Raw genomic sequence first — 20,268 nt, 5'->3', positions numbered from 1 at the left:
GATATCCCCCAAGGGGTCCCAGATTGTGAGAGGGTGCAGGCCAAGCTGAAGGACCCCACTGGTGGACAAATCCATGCACCAGGCCTCTAGTAGGTATATAAATTCTTTGGTTAATCTCTTTCAGACTCCCTATCCCTTTCCCTCTGAGATTCACCAATCTGTTCCATGTTTCCATGCCTCTGGTTCTGTTTTATTCATCGGTTAATTTTTTCATTAGATTCCTTGTTTGTCCTTATTTTTAGATTCAATTGTTGATAGATATGTATTTATTGACATTTATTGTTCATATTTTTTCTTCTTCTTCTTCTTCTTAAAGAAGACCCTTTAACATTTCTTGTAATACTGGTTTGGTGGTGATGAACTCCTTTAGCTTTTTCTTGTCTATAAAGCTCTTTATCTGACCTTTAATTCTAAATGATAGCTTTGCTGGGTAGAATAATTTTTGTTGGAGTTCCTTGTTTTTCATCACTTTGAATATTTCTTGCCACTCTCTTCTGGCCTGCAAAGTTTCTCCTGTTCCCTAGGGGTGCCTCCTGTACAGCAGCTCTTGTGCTATAGTCACAGCTTGTTCTCCCAGCCAACTGGCCTGAAGGTCAACTGCCCCCAGTGACGCCAGCAGCAATCAATGCTCAACAACAGATCAGTGCCCACAACCTACACAGGGGCACACCTAGAGTGCCTCGTTCAGGTTACTGGGGAGGCTGACCCATAGGGCCCTATAGGACTCCTGCTATCCAAGGACACTCTACCAATTCCAGGAGAAGTAGCATCTCTACCTAATACACAGAAACAAACACAGGGAAGCAGTCAAAATGTGGAGACCAAGAAACATGTCAAAATGAAAGAACAGAAGAAATCTCCAGAAAAAAGAACTAAATGAAATAGAAGCAAGAAAACTACTAGATTGTATATTAAAATTTCCATCTTTCATTTCCTTTCTACCTTCCAAAACTGGAGGAAAAAACCATATGTTTTCAGATGAAGTGAAACAGGGAGAATTAGTTATCAGCAGATCTATACTGCACTATAAGAAAATTAATGGCAAAGGGAGCATTATGAACTTATATCATATTAATATGGTAACATGTTAGAGAGAAACTTCATCTATAAAAGCAATGGAAATCACTGAAAATGGCAAAAATTAAAGTAGAAATAAATGTTTTTTTAGTTTTTAATCTTTCTAAAAATAATCAACTGTTAAATCAAAAATAGTAGAATGTATTTACAGCATATGTAAAAGTGAAATGTATATCAGTACTATAAAAAAGGATGGGAGGTAGGAATTGTGAGTTTGCTATTGTAAGGCTTTTACACTATATGTGAAGATACATAATATTATTTTAAAGTAGATTATGATTAATTAGATATATATTTTATATCTTAAGGTAACAGTTTAAAGTTTATTAAGTTGTATAAATAATAAGCTGATAGTGGAGAAGAAATGTGATCATAAAAATAGTTAATATTAGGCCAAAATATGTCACTTTCTAATATGAGACAAATAATAATGTTCACAAAATCTGTGATATCTCTTCATATCTCTAATAACTCCAAAGAATTAAGAAATATTTTTTAGAATTTAAATGCACCAGGGCCACATTAAATCAATAAAAAGTATTCTCAAAATGTTTTGATTTCTTTTCATGAGAAAGAAACTATGTGTAAGTGAAACATAGTGGCCCCAGAGCTGCCCCAGAGCATGCCATACTTAGTTTTGGGTTAGGAATCCTAGACACAGATCAATGCTGTCTTTAATCTCTCTGGTCATTTTTTTTTGTCAGTGTATTTTCTTGGCATTGACTGATGATAAATCACTATTATTGCTCCTTTTGTTATTTATAAATGGGATTAGATTGAGCTATTTCTCCCAGTGGAAACTCTAATTGCAATGCAGTTTTCTATTCTTCCAGAAATGACCTGAAGGATCTGGATTTTCTCTTTAATTGAAGACTTCAGGCTGCCTGGCTTTATCATGCAGTTATTGAAGCTGTGCATTCAGATGTCTTTGGGTATTAGATCATAACATAAACAAAAAACAACATCTGTTGTTTATCATGCAGTAAATATTCACTCTGGACACATTAAAGGTGCTTATATCTCTTATTCTATTCACTCTGCAAATGTAATGAAAATCATTGCATACTATAATATCTGAGAAACACTGATTATTTTGATTTTATTTAAAAACTAGAGGACTGGTGCACAAAAATTTGTGCACTCAGGGATGGTGCCTCAGCCCAGCCTGTGCCCTCTCGCAGTCTGGGAACCCTCGGGGGATGTCCACCTGCTGGCTTCGGCCTGCTCCCCAGGGGATTGGGCCTAAGCTGGCAGTCAGACATCCCTCTGGCAGCCGGGGAGTCCTCGGGGGATGTCCACTTGCCAGCAGGGAGCAGGCCTAAGCTGCAGTCGGCCATCCTTAGAGCTGCTGAGGAGGCAGGCCTAAGCTGCAGTCGGACATCCTTAGCGCTGCTGAGGAGGCAGGAGAGGCTCCCACCACCACTGCCGTGTCGGCAGCCATCAGCCATCAGTGACTGAGCAGAGCTGCCTCTGTGGGAGTGCACTGACCACCAGGGGGCATCTCCTGCATTGATTGTCTGCCCCCTGGTGGTCAGTGTGTGTCATAGTGACCAGCCATTCCCAGTCATTCTGCTGTTAGGGTCAATTTGCATATTACCCTTTTATTATATAGGATAGAAGCCTGGTGCATGGGTGGGGGCAGGCTGGTTTGCCCTGAAGGGTGTCCCGGATCAGGGTGGGGGTCATGCTGGGGTGCCTGGCCAGCCTGGGTGAGGGGCTGAGGGCCTTTTGCAGGCTGGCCAAGCCCCCCAGTGGGGACCCTCACCCCATGGGGGTGTAGCCAGCCTGGGTTAGGGGCTGATGGCTGTTTTCAGGCTGGCCACACCCCCTTCAGGGTCGAGGTCCCTAATGGCGTGCCTGGCCAGCCTGGGTGAGGGGCTGAGGGCCATTTTCAGGCTGGCCAAACTCCCTTCATGGTGGGAGTCCCTACTGGGGTTCCCTGTCAGTCTGAGTAAGGGGCTGAGGGCCTTTTTCAGGCTGGCCACGCTCCCTGGTGGCCAAGCCTGCAAAGGCCTCTAATTTTTTTCTTTTTTTTTCCCTCTGGGATTTATTTATCTTCTATAATTGAAACTTTGTAGCCTTGAGCAGAGCCCAGTTCTGGAAGATTGGGTTGCTCCTGGCAACACAGGCTCCCAGCCCCTCCTTGAGTGGAGGCCACAGCCGGTATCTGGTATTTATTTATCTTCTATAATTGAAACTTCGTAGCCTTTAGCGAAGCCCAGGGCCGGCCAGGGCAGGCGGGAAGCTTGGCTTTGTCCATCGCCAGGGGCAACCCAAGCCTCTTGCTTGCTCCAGCTCTATGGCCACCGCCATCTTAGTTGGTTAATTTGAATACATGATCCTGATTGACTTGTGGGTGTAGCTTGTGGGCGTGCCTTGAGCATAGTGGAGGAACAGTTAATTTGCATGTTTGTCTTTTATTATATAGGACTAGAGTCCCGGTGCACAAAATTTTGTGCACTGGCGAGGGGGGAGGGGGGTATCCCTCAGCCCCACTTGTGCCCTCTCACAGTCTGGGACCCCTTGGGAGATAACAACCTGCTTGCTGGCTTATGCCCACTCCTGGGTGGCAGAGGGCAGGCCCAATCCCTAGGTGCCTGCCCCACAGCTCCAGGTCGGGCTCAGAGCAGGGCTGATTGGGGAGTTGGGGCACTGCCCCCTGTCATGCACAGAGCAGGGCAGATCAGGAGGTTGCAATGCCACCCTCAGTCACGTTCAGGGTAGGGCCGATTGGGGGGATGGGGCACCGTCCCCCTGTCACACTCAGGGCAGGGCCGATGGGGAGGTTATGGCTCTACCCCATCACATGCAGAGCAGGGCCCCTGGGCGGGAGTTGGGGCGCCGCCCTCTATCACCCACAGAGCAGGGCTGTTCAGGGGGTTGGGGCGCTGTCACTCTCACACTCAGGGCAGGGCCAATGGGGAGGTTATGGCTCTACCCCGTCACACACAGAGCAGGGCCTGTGGGGTGGGGGGGTTGGGGCGCCGCACCCTGTCACACACAGAGCCGCAGGGGGATCAGGGGGTTGGGGAGCTCCCCCCTATCAGGCACAGAGCAGGGCCGATCAGGGGGTTGGGGCGCCTTCCCCTGTCAGGAACAGAGCAGGGCTGATAGGACGGTTGTGGCCCTGCCCCCTGTCACACACAGAGCCGCAGGGCGATCAGGGGGTTTGGGCACTGCCCCCTGTCATGATGATCCCGGTGCCGGGAGTCCTCGCGTCTCTGCTGATCCCGGTGCTGGGAGGCATATTACCCTTTTACTATATAGGATAGAGGCCTGGTGCATGGGTGGGGGCTGGCTGGTTTGCCCTGAAGGGTGTCCTGGATCAGGGTAGGGGTCCCCACTGGGGTGCCTGGCCAGCCTGGATGAGGGGATGATGGCTGTTTGCAGCTGGTCACACACCCTTCAGGGTGGGGGTCCCCACTGGGGTGCCTGGCCAGTCTGGGTGAGGGGCTGAGGGCTGTTTTCAGGCTTGGACTGAAGCTCCCAACTGCGCCTTTTTTTCTTTTTTTTCTTTTTTATTCTGGGCCAGCTTTAGCCTGGCTCCAGCTCTGAGGCCTCAGCTGCTGAAAGCAGGTATCTGGTTTGTTTCGGTTCTATAATCGAAACTCTGTATCAACTCCAGCTCTGAGATCCCAGCTCGCTGAAAGCTGGTTTCTGGGGTTTTGTTTAGCTTCTATATTTGTTACAATGTTTCAAACTGCAGGCTCAGAGGCCGGCAGCGGCAGGCGGGGAACGTTGGTTTCCTCCATCACTGAAGCAAGCAAGCCTCCTGTTCAGTTTAAGCTGCCTGGCTCCCGCCGCCATCTTGGCTGGCAGTTAATTTGCATATCGCCCTGATTAGCCAATGGGAAGGGTAGCGGTCGTACACTAATTACCATGTTTCTCTTTTATGAGATAGGATAAGCCAAATGCAAGCTATGTATATAATATTCAGTTATATTTATGGCAGATCTTTCTTTTAACTTCTGTAAAATTAGTTCAGGTATGGCTTGGTATTTTTTCTGGTCAATTGTATTTTTATGTCAATATATTTCAAAGATGTCTGAAGTTGGTGAACTGGAATGAAGAAAGGGAAGATTCAGGGGAAGAATAGATAAAAATAACTCAGAGGGGCTAGGGTATTAAAATTATAACAAACTATAGCTTACTAAAGAAATGAAATGGCAAGTCTAAATAATGTATCCAAACACATTTTACATTTGCTTCCAAATGAATATTTCCTATATTATGTTATGAATTGAAACATTTTTTTAAAGACTACTATGTTTTTAACAAATTTTATGATAATTCAAAATACTTTCTTTTAGAGTTACCTTACACTCTAGAACTGTAGTAATCTAGTATATATACACGTGTGAGTATATGTACACATACCGTATGTTTTATATATTATAAATATATATTACATATTCATATATATACTAGTAGCCCGGTGCACAAAATTAATGCACATTGAAAGGGATATTAGTGGAAAGTAATTTGGACTCACTATCTAATATCAATAATATGTGAGTGTGAGGCCGTCCGTGTTTCTGAAATTCAATGACATGAATTTTAGCTATTTGCCAAATAAATGGAATTTACAGATATCATTTAAAAAGCATTCAGCTTAATATTAAAAACTCTGGATACCAAGTCAGGTCTGTTTTCCACTTTTTGCCAGCGTTGTAAATTGTTTGCAATATCTGCCCATTTGGGGTTGCATGTCATGGTTATGAATAAATCGGGGTTGCCATACTTCGTTACAATTGCTATAGCATCCTGATATTGCTGCTGCATATTTCTGGGACTACCCTCAGAAGATGATGGAAGTATTATCATTTTACCAATCAGCACATTGTCATTTTCAGATCTAGATTTGAGATAATCCATCAAACCACTATATTTTTCAACTGTCAACTTAGATTGGTTTGCTTTGATAAAATCTATCCAATTGGCCTCCATTTTTGAATACGAATCCATGATAAACTGCTGAGTTAATTTTCCTGCATTTAAAATAGGATTGAACGTGTCCAGCACAGAGAGTTGAAATCCCAAATACTGCATTTGCGTGACTCGTGTCCTTGCATTTTGTCTAGTATTATTGTCGATTACACTGTTGTCTCTGAGTCTTAATGCAATATCTGTTCTCCAGCCCTTTTCACTATGTGGGAAAAGAATAGGATATGTCATTGCATCTAATGTAGGAAACAGGATATTGATTTGTTTCATTTTAGTGGCATTTGGATTATTGGGATCTGGTTTACAATGAATGAGCAAGTCCCTTTTATAAGGAGGTTCTCCATCTCCGTTTCTGAATATGACAGCAACCTCAGTTACACGGGGAGAATTATATCTACTCGGATCACTGTTACGATTGTATTTAATCGCCATTGTTACCTTTTTGGGAGCAATACCTTTTGCTGCCTCTTCAGATTGGGCTTCCTTTTCTATCTCATGTAGCATCTTGTATGATTTTGTTAATTCATTTATTTCATGCATGAGGTTGTTAGTGTTGATCATGAGTCTTTCTGAGCAGCGCTGGTTTTCTGGCATTGCTAATCTTTTACTTGTAGCTTCAGCTGTATCCAAAATATAGAGTTGAGCAAACTTCTGAAAAACAACTTCTGAAGGATGTAAAGTTCCAGTACGGTGATAAACTTGTCCGTGTATTCTAAAACAGTATGGCCCATATCCTGATGGCGATGCAATATTTGCACCCATGGAAGCAAAAGCAAAAGAACTATTTATGGAACAAATATTTTCCATGAAATTTTTACTGTCAGAATCTTCGTTTGTCATTAATCTTTTTAAATATGTTGGGTAATCTGGAAAATGTAGATCATTTGGACAGACTTTCCCCTTGCTACAACATCAAGTAAATTTCCCATCTGATGGTTTTTCATCAGAGAAATTTAGTGATAGGCAAAATTCACATCGAACAGTCATTCCACCACAACTATGTTCGAGAATTGCATCCTCATGTACTCCAATTTCGCTGAGAAGGCAGTTCCTACCAGTATTGGTAATACTTGTTGATGACTGTCCTCTAGACATATTCTGTCATCGCCACTGCCTTCTTTCAACTTCAAAGGCACGTTGGTCTTTAGACATTTTCTGTTGTTAACTCCGGTGTTTTTTGGCATCAGAGCGACGTTTTTCCAGTAGCTGGTGTTCAGATACATTCTGTCGCAGGCATCGCCTTCTTTCAAGATCAGACACACGCTTCTCTGCAGACATTTTCTGTCGATAACGCCGGCCCAAAGGCTGATTCTGGCTGATTCTGTGGGGGTTGGACTTCCTCCTCCCTGCTGTTAGTTTCTACAGCTGTGATGAGGAAGCTGGGATGACAGAGGGAGCTGTGCCCTCCAAGGTGCCCTCTCTCTTGCTCTGCTCTATGTCCAGCAGTCTCCTGGACTGCCAAGTCCTCCAAACCTCCCGCTCTCTGCCATCAAGGTCCCGGGAGCCGGCAGGTGTGGCTACGGCCTTGTCTCCCAGGTCTGCAAAGGTCCTGGGAGCCTATGGCCTCGGCCGCCGTTGCCTCCTGGGGCACCTGACACCTGCGTATGCAAATTAACCGCCATCTTTGTCAGGTTAATTTGCATAGTCACTCTGGCTGGTGGGCATGGCTGGTGGGTGTGGCTTGAGCATAGCGGTGGGACAGCTAATTTGCATGTTTCTCTTTTATTATATAGGATTATATCATACATAATTATATATACCAATTATACATATGCCCAATTATGGACATTTTTAGCATTTTCTATGACATAAACCAAATTTTTAAAACATTATTAATCACACAAAAACTGTACAGTATTTCTCATATCCATTATTGCTCCCCAAAGCTCTGCTTTATCTATATGTTCATTCTGGATAATTATATTTGGGCAATTTTTTTATTAATACATATAAACCAAAAATTCCCAGTAACTCCAAATCTTTCTCAGTGAAATCCTTACCTATATAGCACTATAAACAAAGTATTAAAGTAAAATGTTCAATTAAAATGAACATTCTTTCTATACTTACTAAATTTTGACCACTTAAGAAGCCATACATTTAGCTATTATTTCTTTTATATTAAGGAAATTTACACTCCTCTTTAATAAAGGTGCATGTGTCATGCCTAATGTTTCTTTCACTATTGGACTTATTTAATACATAGTCCATAACATCCAGATACCCTTTAAACCACTTTTGTTTTTGATTTGTTTCTTTTACTGTGTTTATTTTTACTGTATTTAATATTGAAAGAGAAATTTTACATTAATATTTATGCATGTTTTACTCTGACATATGAAGATGTAGTTGACACTGATATTCCAAGTATATGCTGTTTGTTAAGAATTATTCTGTTGGGAGAAGTAAATTATTTTTGTAAAATGTTATACGGAGTGTTAAAGCTTTCTTTGAAGTTATTATATCAATGATGACTAATAACTTCTTTATTCTAATGATTTATCTCCATCATAAAAAACAATGTTTTGAGAGATAAATTTTTTATTTATTAAGCTCTGCAGTTAAAATTTAAAACACTAACTTCTGTTTTCCTGTAGAATTTTTAGTCAATTTTTCTTTCAACTGAAGAATGAGTCTTACAAACCCCCTTTTTATAAGTTCTTCGAAGAGTTTTCTGAGACCGTATGGCCTATTTTTCAAACAGTATTCATATTCCTTATTTAGCACATAAATATATATCTGTTCCCATTTAGAAATATTCTATACTATAATCGGGCTGATTTATTATGTGTTGCTACTGGCTTAAATATATTCATTTATGTACAATTTTTCTTTCAGTAAAGATTTAGCATTGCTCTGCGTTTATACAGATATTCTCTAATTTCATTAATTTTTAAAATACACCATAACCACTGTTTTGATCAACAAATAAAAAAGCAGGTACATCATTTTCTGAGATATTTTAGAAGATTTTATGGGCATCATTAGATGTATTTTTATTATTTGACTGCATATACAAAAAGGATATAAGTTTATATAAGAATATTTAGAAGATAATAACTGAAAAACAGTTTAAAGGAATATAGCAAACAAAATATGTCTGTATACCAACTTCAAACCTAACTTTAAACCTGTTCAAAGAAAGTTAAGAAATACATAAAATGCTTTTTTGTTGTGCAAAATTTGACTGATAACAATTTCTAATGAATGGTGAGACTACAAAACAACCTTGGTAGAAATATTAAACCTTGGAAGAAAAAAGGGAGATGTGTTACAACAATGAAGAGGAAACTTAACTTCCACTTTATATGTATTGATAGAGTGAGTGGTTGATGGGTGCTGGGTAGACATAACCTCTAATGTATGCAAACAGCATCAGAAGCCTACGTATCCCTATATGTGTTTTCTTCCCCAAATTTATTGACCTATAATAGACATAAAAGATTATACATTTAAGGTACATATGTAATAGTTTTATATATGTACTAGAGGCCCGGTGCACAAAAATTTGTGCACTCACAGCGGGGGGGGGGGGGGGGGCAGGGGTGTCCCTCAGCCTGGCCTGTGCCCTCTCGCAGTCTGGGACCCCTCAGGGGATGACCACCTGCTGGCTTAGGCCTGCTCCCCGGGAGATTGGGCCTAATATGGCAATCAGACATACCTCTGGCAGCCCAGGAGCCCTCGGGGGATGTCCACTTGCCAGTGGGGAGAGACCTAAGCTGCAGTCAGACATCCTTAGCGCTGCTGAGGAGGCAGGAGAGGCTCCCACCACCACTGCTATAGTGGCAGCCATCAGCCTGGCTTGTGGCTGAGCAGAGCTCCCCCATGTGGGTGTGCACTGACCACCAGAGGGCAGCTCCTGCATTGAGCGTCTGCCCTCTGGTGGTCAGTGTGTGTCATAGTGACCAGTCATTCCCAGTCTTTCTGCTGTTAGGGTCAGTTTGCATATTACCCTTTTATTATATAGGATTGAGGCCTGGTGAACAGTTGGGGGCCAGCTGGTTTGCCCTGAAGAGTGTCCCAGATCAGGGTGGGGGTCCTGCTGGGGTGCCTGGCCAGCCTGGGTGAGGGGCTGATGGCTGTTTGCAGATGGTCACACCCCCTTCAGGGTGGGGGTCCCCACTGGGGTGCCTGGCAAGTCTGGGTGAGGGGCTGAGGACCGTTTTCAGGCTGGCCGGTGACTGAAGCTCCCAGCCTCTCCTTTTTTTTTTTTTCTTTCTTTTTTTCTTTCTTTCTTTCTTTCTTTCTTTCTTTCTTTCTTTCTTTCTTTCTTTCTTTCTTTCTTTTTTATTCTGTGATTTATTTACCTTCTATAATTGAAACTTTGTTGCTGTGTCATTGGAGCTAAGAGCCGGCTCCAGCTCCGTGGCCATGGCCTGCTGAAAGCAGGATCTGGGGTTTGTTTAGCTTCTATAATTGAAACTTCGTTGCTTTCGGAGCTCAGAACTTGGCCGCAGCAGGCGGGAAACCTTGGCTTCCTCCATCACTGGAGCAAGCAAGCCTCCTGCTCGCTTCAGCTGCCTGGCTGCCGGCCGCCATCTTGGTTGGTGGTTAATTTGCATATCAACCTGATTAGCCAATGGGAAGTGTAGCAAAGGTATGTCAATTACCCTCTTTGTCTTTTATTACATAGGATATATAGCAAAATGATTAGCACAATAAATTTAACTCATCCACCACTTCATCTATATATATATAAAAGCCAAGTGACAAAAATGCCAGAACGACTGGTCGCTATGACGTCATTGAGGCTGGCTAACCTGCCCAATTGGGGGACGGCCCCTCCCTGCGGCCTATCCAGGTGGGATCAGGGGCGAGACTGGCCAGCCAACCTTCCTCAGCCCCTTCCCACAGCTGGCCCACCCCTAATCAGTCCCCCCCACCCGGATCGGAGATGGGGCCACCTAGCCAACCACCCATGGCCCCTCCACCCCGCTGGCCCAGCCCTATTGGCTAGCCCCCACCCATGCACGAATTCGTGCACTGGACCTCTAGTATAGTTATAATTTTTGTGTATTTGTATAGCGAGAACTTTTAGAATCTTCTTTCTTAACAACTTCCACTATGGTCACTATATTGTACATTACATCCCAGGACTTATTCATTTTTTAACTGGAAGTTTGACCTCATTCATCCATAATCCCCACCCTCAACCCCCACGCTACCCCTGCCCTTAGCAACCACCAATCTGTTCTTAAGTCTTTTCTGCAGTTAGGTGTGTTCACATTAATTAATTTCCAGCAATGTCGTTTGAATAGAATTTTGTGTGTACTTTTCAGTTTAATTAATAATGATAGGAATTATATTCTCTCTTCCCATCTTTCCAAATGTTGATGAGCCACAATATTTAGGTTGAGTTTTACTCTAAAGACCCAAGTGGGTGAGTTTGCTTTGCAATCCTAAATATGTTGTTTGGCTTCTAGCTTTGGGTCTCAGGCTATGGAAGTGGGGAAGAGGAAGTAAGTGGTATGCATATATCCATCACTTCAATTCCACTGGTCTCACACTAGGCATGATGCCACCTCTACTGGCCAGGATATGTAGTCTCTGTTTTGGTGTCCACTGTACCAACTACAACTCGCAGAATTTTATAAATAGAAAGAAAATAAGATAAAATACTAGAGTATAGGTAGAAATCAGCAAGCAGTATAGTATTCCCACACACAAGTAGAGCTATTTCACCTGTTCCAAGGATGAAATCCTCATGTTCCCTCTGCACTGCATCCAGCTAATTTTCTAGGATGTCTTAGCGATGTATAGTAAGTACGCTTTATCAGGTCAGGTGGTGGCTACTTTCTCACTAATAGACATAATAATATGGACTATAAAATATAAATATTTTATTAAATTTTAACAATTTTAGTTTTGACAATTGTTATATATATTTTGTTAATTATTCTTTAGATTACATTTCTAATTTTAAAATATATATTCAAGCTATGTTTCTGTTAAGGTCAGTGTTTAGCATTTATGTTAAGATCAGTATTTCCTCATTATAAGACAAGGCTATTATTGACATAAAAGTTCCTTCATCTTAGCACAACTTTCACTGTAAACATGGAGAAAATTTGATGCCTACCTTTACATCTCACCTTTTGTCAGCTACACTTTCTTCTATGCCTCCTGGTTGTATTCCTCGGCATTTTCTCCATAGATTGACTCTACTAGTTTATCTTAAAATAAACGACAGAAAAATTACACTATTAAGGTCATATTTAGTTTCATATTCTAATCACAGTTTGTTTTGCAGATAATACTGGTACTAATAGTAGTAGTAATGGGGTAACAATGTTTTTATTGATTCTGCAGACATAAAATTGTAGGATTTTTTTTGGCCTATTTACTTTTCTCACGTCTTCATTTTATTTTCTGCTTCCTCAGTCAAACATTCGCATTTCTTAAGTTCACTTATTGTCCTTTTGAGAGACTTTCATTCTCCATTCTCATCCCAACACTTTGCTCTCCAGCCTGCAGTTAGACTGTGACCTTGGGACTTCCTGATAGTAAAGAGCCCTGTTACCTGGTTTCTCAGACTTTTTCTTTCTTGATTTCCATCCAGTTTTAATGTGCCAGAATATATACTCAGCTCACTGCACCTTGCATCTGAGCTGCCGGGGGAGGCTCTGGCTACCTGAGGCCCTGAACTGGGATAAGCAGGTCGGAAGATCATTGTCTTACTTATTTTGATTAATCTTTCTTAGTGTATGTGTAGCTCACATTTATTTCAATGTTTAATATTAAAAGTGTTTTGGGTTTTTATTTAGAAGCTTGTTGATGTTTTTGTGATCAGAAATATGTTATAGGAACTCTTGTTTCTTATCAATTAGCCTTTGGTAAAACAATTTTTGTTTTATTTCCTGTTATCATTTCCAAAAACCTATAGATGCCTTAAGTGAAGACTTTACTATATGTAGTAGTACAAGACTGAAAGCCAAATGGAGAGGATAAAAATGAGGAGCACATGTAGGTTCTAATGAAACTTCATCTCAAATAGTTTGAATGAGAGATTAAAATAATAGTCCCCAAAATAATTTCAATTAATCATTGAAAAGACATTAGGGGCAACAGAATATTTAAAGATACAAAGAAAAGAACTCTTAATAAGAGACTGAAAGCATTAGAAAGGAAGTGCATATTTACATGACTAATGCCTCAGCTGTATTAAGGGATGATAAACAGAGATCCAATATGACTTTAATTACTTTTCTAAACAGTGCATGTGTAATTCCTGCTAGACTGAGATGAGATCAGGATATGCTAAAAACTCAAGTTTTTCTTTTAGGTATAAAGCAACCTATTATTAGGTAGGGAGTAAGGTGGGGATGAGTTGAAGTTGAGAACTTATAATGAACCCTTGTGAGATAACATCTGTGGGTTATATGCTATCAAGTCAATTAGAGATAAGCCTCAATGATACACTTAAGTAATTATTTGACTTCAGGAAAGATGATTATTGAAAAAAATATGCACAGAGGTTCAATCAGTGTTTCATTCAAACTAGTTCTAATAACTAAAAGTTTTATAACTATGTTTTTTTTTCTATAAGCTCCTATATGTATGTTATATGTTTAATGTATTATAACTATAAATATTTCTCTCTGTGTCTTCTTTGATTAGTATCACTTCCACTCCAGGGAAATTGAAGTAATGAATAAAAAAGAATTGAGCCAAAATTCTTCAGCCAATTAGCCTTTGGTGAAAAGTATCATAGTTTCTGTAATTAAAATAATGAGACATCTAAGAATAATAGTATTCAGACCTTTTCTCTGTAAACAGAAGCTTATATGTTCTGAAACAACTAATTAAAAGGCAACCTGTAATTGTATATTCAGAAATTCCATCCTTGTATATCTATTCTAAAATGCTTTACTTAATAAATGACTAGCTTCACACAAGAGGAAATTTGACATTTGACAAAAATCACTGCTTCTGTAGAATGTCAATGTAAAACTTTATTGACTTTGACTCATATATAAGTGCAGGAGGGTTTTTTAAATCATTGGCCATCTTAAAAGTTTATTTTTATACTAGAGGCCTGGTGCACGGAATTTGTGCACTGGTTGGGGGTTGGGGGGGGATGCTTCCTCAGCTCAGCCTGCACCCTCTCACAGTCCAGGAGCCCTCAGTGGATGTCTGACTGATGGCTTAGCACTGCTGTGGAGGCGGGAGAGGCTCCCACCACCACCGCTGTGCTCACCAGCCATGAGCCCAGCTTCTGGGTGAGCAGTGCTCCCCCTGTGGGAGTGCACTGACAACCAGGGGGCAGCTCCTGCATTGAGTGTCTGCTCTCTAGTGGTCAGTGCGTGTCATAGCGACTGTTCGTTCCACTGTTTGGTTGATTTGCATAGTAGCCTTTTATTATATAGGATTGTACCAACAATTTTTAATCTTATGTCCAAAATTTAAATGAATTTGGAATGTTTAAACTTTACTATTATTTTTGGACATAAAATATCACAAAACTCTTTAATGACTGCCACCAACTCTTTAATGTTGGTGGCAACCTTACATTTAGATGATATGACCAAAGAACTGAGACAGTAAAACTGGATATAACACTAGAGAGTGTGTCATGGATGACAAGATAACAGTGTGGCATGATGAAAAAAATATTTCTATACTGGTTTATAGGGAAGAAGTTCAGAAAAACACATAATAAGACTTCTACTTTTCCAAGTCACAAATTATTTTATAAGATAACATAAAGGCAACATATAAATAAGTAAATAAGTAAACATGAATCAGATTGATAATTATAATAAATGAACTATTGTGGATAGTAATAAAAGAAAAGGGTATTCTTTCAGATTACATAAATACTGAAATTTTTGTGTTGGTAACCACATCAGAACTGTTTAAAAATTCCTTCATGAAGATGTAAATACATCTATATAATCAAGTCTTGTATCTGAGGAATGGAGTGAGTGGTAACACTCACTATAAATTCTAAATTTCCTGGAGAGATTCCAAAAAAGATGATTGTAAGGTCACCCAAAAGGTAAACTGAAGCAGACCCAAGATGCTGTTAAGAATGTATCCCCAATTTTCCCATGTATTTTAATGGTTCCAAGCAATTCACTTAGCATTACAGTTATCTAAATACATATTATAAAAGGCAATATCCTTTATGGATGCCATGTTTGTGCTTTTCTTGAGCAAAAATAGGACATTAAACCCAAGGTAAGAGCAGGTAATGTGCAGAATCCCCTTTTCAGGAAGCTATGCCCATAGCCTCAATAAATAGGGTGGAAATGCTTTCTCACCAAACACCTTAAACCCACTTTATTTTATTTTAATAAACAACAACAAAAAATGGTCTTAAAAATGTGAACACTTATCTATAACACCTTGCACTTTGCACTTTATGGAATGTATATAAAGAGAAAAGATGTTTCTTACTTTTCAAGGCAAAACTTTAAGAGGAATTGCAGTGTGGGTAATAAAAACCATAAAATAGAACTCCATTAATGGAAGGAGAATAAATATCTCTTCAAGAACAGTCATGGATGTGCATGTAACACATAGTGAAAATACGAAAATACTGATGTAAAGAGGTTATTTCTGTGCTGGCTTTCCACATAATTCCTAACTCCTTAGGCTTTCATTCCCCCAACTTCCATAATTAACATCAGAAAGTTATCAGGTGATAATTATATCTAGAAATTGAAAAAAAAATCTTGTGAAAATTGAGAGTTATATCTCGTTTCTGACCCCTAGAATCATTGTATCTGTCTATTTGTTTTTCATTACTGTTTGGTAATCTGAACAAAAATATTTTTTAATTAATGGAAAAGAGGCTAGCTTACTCAGTTTAACTAGTTTTAAGAAAAGGAGGAGGAAGCAGAAAAGAAGGACAACTCTTGTGAGAGGAGAGATTGTTGAATTGGAATTTAGATATAAATGAAACTTCAGAAGACATGTCAAATAAATTGGACAGAAAAAAGAAAATTTTGAAAAATGGATTTTGAATTAGATAACTTTTAGTAATCTTTCATATATATGGGTAAAGAATATACTTTTTTTTATAATTGTATATTTTCTGTATGCTGCTTTAGAAATAATTCAGTGTAGAGTCTAATACATTTGTCCCAAACGTTTATCAGTTTTTTTATTTGGGCATTCATCTTAAATTTTGGAAGTTGGGTATAATATCCACCTCTTGATTAAACCTATGCATTCCAATAAATTCATAAATCTAAAGTATTTCCCTCAGAAAACTGCAAACTGGTTATTTTCACCCACAGTTTCAAGAACACAATTTTACCTAAGAATTTGAATTTTTTTGGATGATGAAAATTCAATACTTAAGATCATTGTAGTGCCTCTGCCTGGCTCTGCCAGCCAAGACCAGAACTACTAGGATTTGGGTAGCTGCTATGAAAATCATACAGGAGTTGCTAGTAATATAGGAAAATTTCTATTACAAACTTAAGTAATTTTTATTAAGTAATGTTCCATGACCTGCACGAATTAGTATATACATACATTACTATGTTCAGAAAATAATCTTGAACTTATTTAAATATGAGTTAGTTTAGACCTTAAATTTAAGTATGTGAGAATTTATAAGGTCCACGTTAGTAGATATTTATAGATTCAAGTCTCAAAATGTGTTTTACATGTAAAATATTTTATTTGCTGCTTAGGTCAAAGTACATGGCAAAATTGTGAGGGGTTAGATTACACTCAGGAACTCAGACAAACACTACCAAGGATCAAACTTGGCAACTACAATTATAAGAACATTACTTACAGAATAAAAAAAAATCATCTGCTCTCTCGTCATCCTTTGGCGACGAATGTTTGGGCCAGACATGGCTGGAAATAACACGGTTCTCTAACACAAAAATTTTCCCATTATATGTTATATGTTTTTATGCAGAGAGTTATTTAGTATCCCTCAAAATAATGAAAAAGCAGTGTGCTATTTCACTGGAATCATTGGAAAATGTTGAAAGATTCTGAAACCCTTCACATAGCTTCCTACTGTGTGCTAATAGGGCAAGCTGATTTATTACAAAGCAATAAAAAGAGAATCATTATGTTCATTAATCTTATAGAAATTCCTGCTTGTCTTTTCCCAGTGAACCCCTGATTTTAAGGAGTAATCCAATATGAGCCCTTTTATCAGGTGATATAATTAGTCAATAGAAAAAGAGAGATATTATATCCTTCTATCCAGTATTCATGACTAATCAATTGGAATTTAATTCCTCATTAACTATTAACCTTCTGTCATCCCACCAAACAACATTCTGTTACCATATGTAATATCTAGTAACACAGAAGAGTATCTGTAGAGCCATCTGAAATGAAATTAGTGTCCAAACTGTTCATTCTTCTGCCATCCATCTGCCTTCTAAGATCAAAGCACTTACGAAAACAGAGATGTACTATTTCTCAATTCTCCATCCCCCCAAACTCCTACGTTTCTTGTTCTGTCAGGGTAGAGAATCCGAACACTGATTGACTTTCTTTGGTGGACTTTTCTACTAGCATTTTTGTTTGCAATGATTACTCTTTGAAGCCAAGATCACAATAATCAATTCCAACTGTCATTTTGGCACATTTACACTGAGCCAGTAGAACAGCAGACGCCTTCCAGAACCAAGACGCTTTGAAAAGCAGATATTTGAAATAAGAATGAACAGTATGAGTCTTTAAGAGCCAATCCTCTTCATGTTAGTACTCTTTCCAATCTCCTACATGGTTACTTCTAAAAACTACTCTGCTACTTTATCCAACATGCTCCATCTTTATAAAACGTCTACCTCTATTTTTGTTTTAGCATCAGTTCTCTGGTTTCCCTGCGCCTCTGTCCTCAGAATTAGCTGTTAAAAGCTCCCAGGGAAATACCTCACATAAGAATCATTTTAGACACTATCCTTAGTCTCATCCAGCTACCTTACATATCCTTCCTTGCCCATTGGCTTCCATGGGTTTCCTCACAGAGAAAGCCACTGATAAGTCCTTGGGGAGCATAGCTGTGAGGATTAAAATAAACAAATGGGAACATAGTACCATAGATACAGTTTAAAGAAGCTAGCTTTCATATAATTGCAAACCTGTACTACCAAAAGACAAGTACTAGTAGGTAGAAGAAAACATTTTTCATATTCTTGATCTCACATTTTTCACACCTAATGAAGAGTTAAGGGTTGGCAATATGACCTCTAATTTTCTCTCTGTAAACAGGATATGATGTCACAGTGGTACTGCTTTAGCTAATCTATGATCTGCAGCTTACTTTGAAAACAGTATCTTTTCTTCATTTCATAAATTCTTTGGAGGCTAGAGATGGATTTGTCCTTACTTTGGTTGATAATAAAGGAGCTGATCCAATGGCCATAGCAACATGAACCAACTATCATTTTATGCTTAGGATACATACTTCTAGAAGAAAAGTGTATGCAATTGATCCTTGATCAACATGGTTTTGAAATGCACAGATCCACTATATGTGGAGTTTTTCAATGAGTACCTATGTTGTTTTTGATATACAGTTGGGAGTCCACAAATGAGGAAGGCCAAGTGGATGCATTGATCTACACCATTTTATATAAGGTAGTTGAACATTCATGGATTTTGGTATCCACAGGGTTTCTTAGAACCAAACACAAATGGGTACCAAGGGATACCTTAAGTTTTGGGGAAATCACAACTCATACTCAGATATTTGACTGTGCAGGGAGTTGGCACCACCAATCCTCAAGGGTTCAAGGGTCAACTATATACATATATAAATATTATAGTTTTTTTGTTCATTTCTCAGAAAGGCTATTCCCATTCACCATCTCCAAATCTTACTTAAGCTATTCTAATAGACAAGTCAAATTTCTCTTGGCTTATTAAACATACTCTAGGAAAGCATACAAATCCTCAATAGAAAGAGAAAAGAGAGAAGGAGGTGGAGTGTAAATAGAATAGCCCTTGGGTGATGCATTTAAATGTGAAGCATCTCTGTGTTTGCATACTGACTAATAAAGAAAGTGTGCTAAATAGTGAAATCAATATGATATCAAAATATTTAACAACTGATAGAAAGTGAACATCAAAGGGCTGATGCTCATTCCAGAGGTCTCATTCTGTGCTATCCATTAACTCTTTTTATGTAATAATATTAAGCTTATCAAACCCTTATTTAAAGTTTTACTAAACAGCATGGTATTGGCAGAAAAATAGGCATGCAGACCAGTGGAACAGAAACAGAAGCCCAGAAATCAAACCACCCACATATGGGCAAATCATTTTTGACAAAGGCCCTAAAAACACACAGTGGCTGAAAGAAAGCCTCCTCAATGAATGGTGTTGGGAAAATAGGAGAGCCACATGCAAAAGAATGAAAGTAGACTACAATTTACTTCAAAACTATCAGAAAACTGCAACAGTTTTAGTACTCTAATTGGTTCTAAGGACACCAAAGAGAAGACAATTTGCTTTTAAATTTCCCACCAATTATTTCCACTGTAGCCATAAAAGCTGGAAGTCATAACTATATATGTTGTAAGACCCAGTAAAATTTCTTTAAGAGTAGAGGTGAATGTAACAGCTCATATTGGTAAGACTAATTTTTGAAAATATAAATTTAATCTTATTTGCTGGACTCACATGGGGAGCAGTGCTGCTTTTTCTTATATCATAAACTTTAGAAAATGGTAGACATGGTTTCAAGTAATGGATCTTCTTCACATTTGGTTATCTGATCATGACAAATCCCTTGCTCTGTGATCGCTTTTCTCATTGGAAAACAAAAAGAAATATGTCTATGTTCCAGGATCTTCTGAACATTAAATGGGATAATACTTTTTGGTCCAATACTGTGCCACTTAACTGATAAAGTAGCAGTTAAGTGATAATTACTGTGATGAACATTAAAATTGTAAATTTAACCTTATCTGTGTGAATAGTCTCCCCATTTTCTAAAGTGTGACCTGTACAGTGGCCTGGATGGAGCAACTGCTGCCTAACACAAACCAGAAAGTGGGAAGGAGGCGAGTGCAGTCAGCTTTAAAGATTCAAGTTTAAATTACATTAGCTGCATATCTTTGGCAAAGTTATTTTAATTTTTGAGACTTTACTTTTCTTAATTTGTATATGATAACAACATATATGTCTCAGGATTGCTGTGATGATTGAACCAAAAAATAATAATAAAGTAATGATAGAAAGCACTTTATTGAGTTCATGTTAGATACTTAAGGCCTTTGTATGTTATTTAATTCTTACAGAAATCACTATATGTAGGTG

This window comes from Myotis nattereri (genome assembly GCF_964212035.1).
Source record: "Myotis nattereri genome assembly, chromosome: 5".
Taxonomy (NCBI): Eukaryota; Metazoa; Chordata; class Mammalia; order Chiroptera; family Vespertilionidae; genus Myotis; species Myotis nattereri.
Note: the sequence above shows the minus strand (reverse complement) of the source record.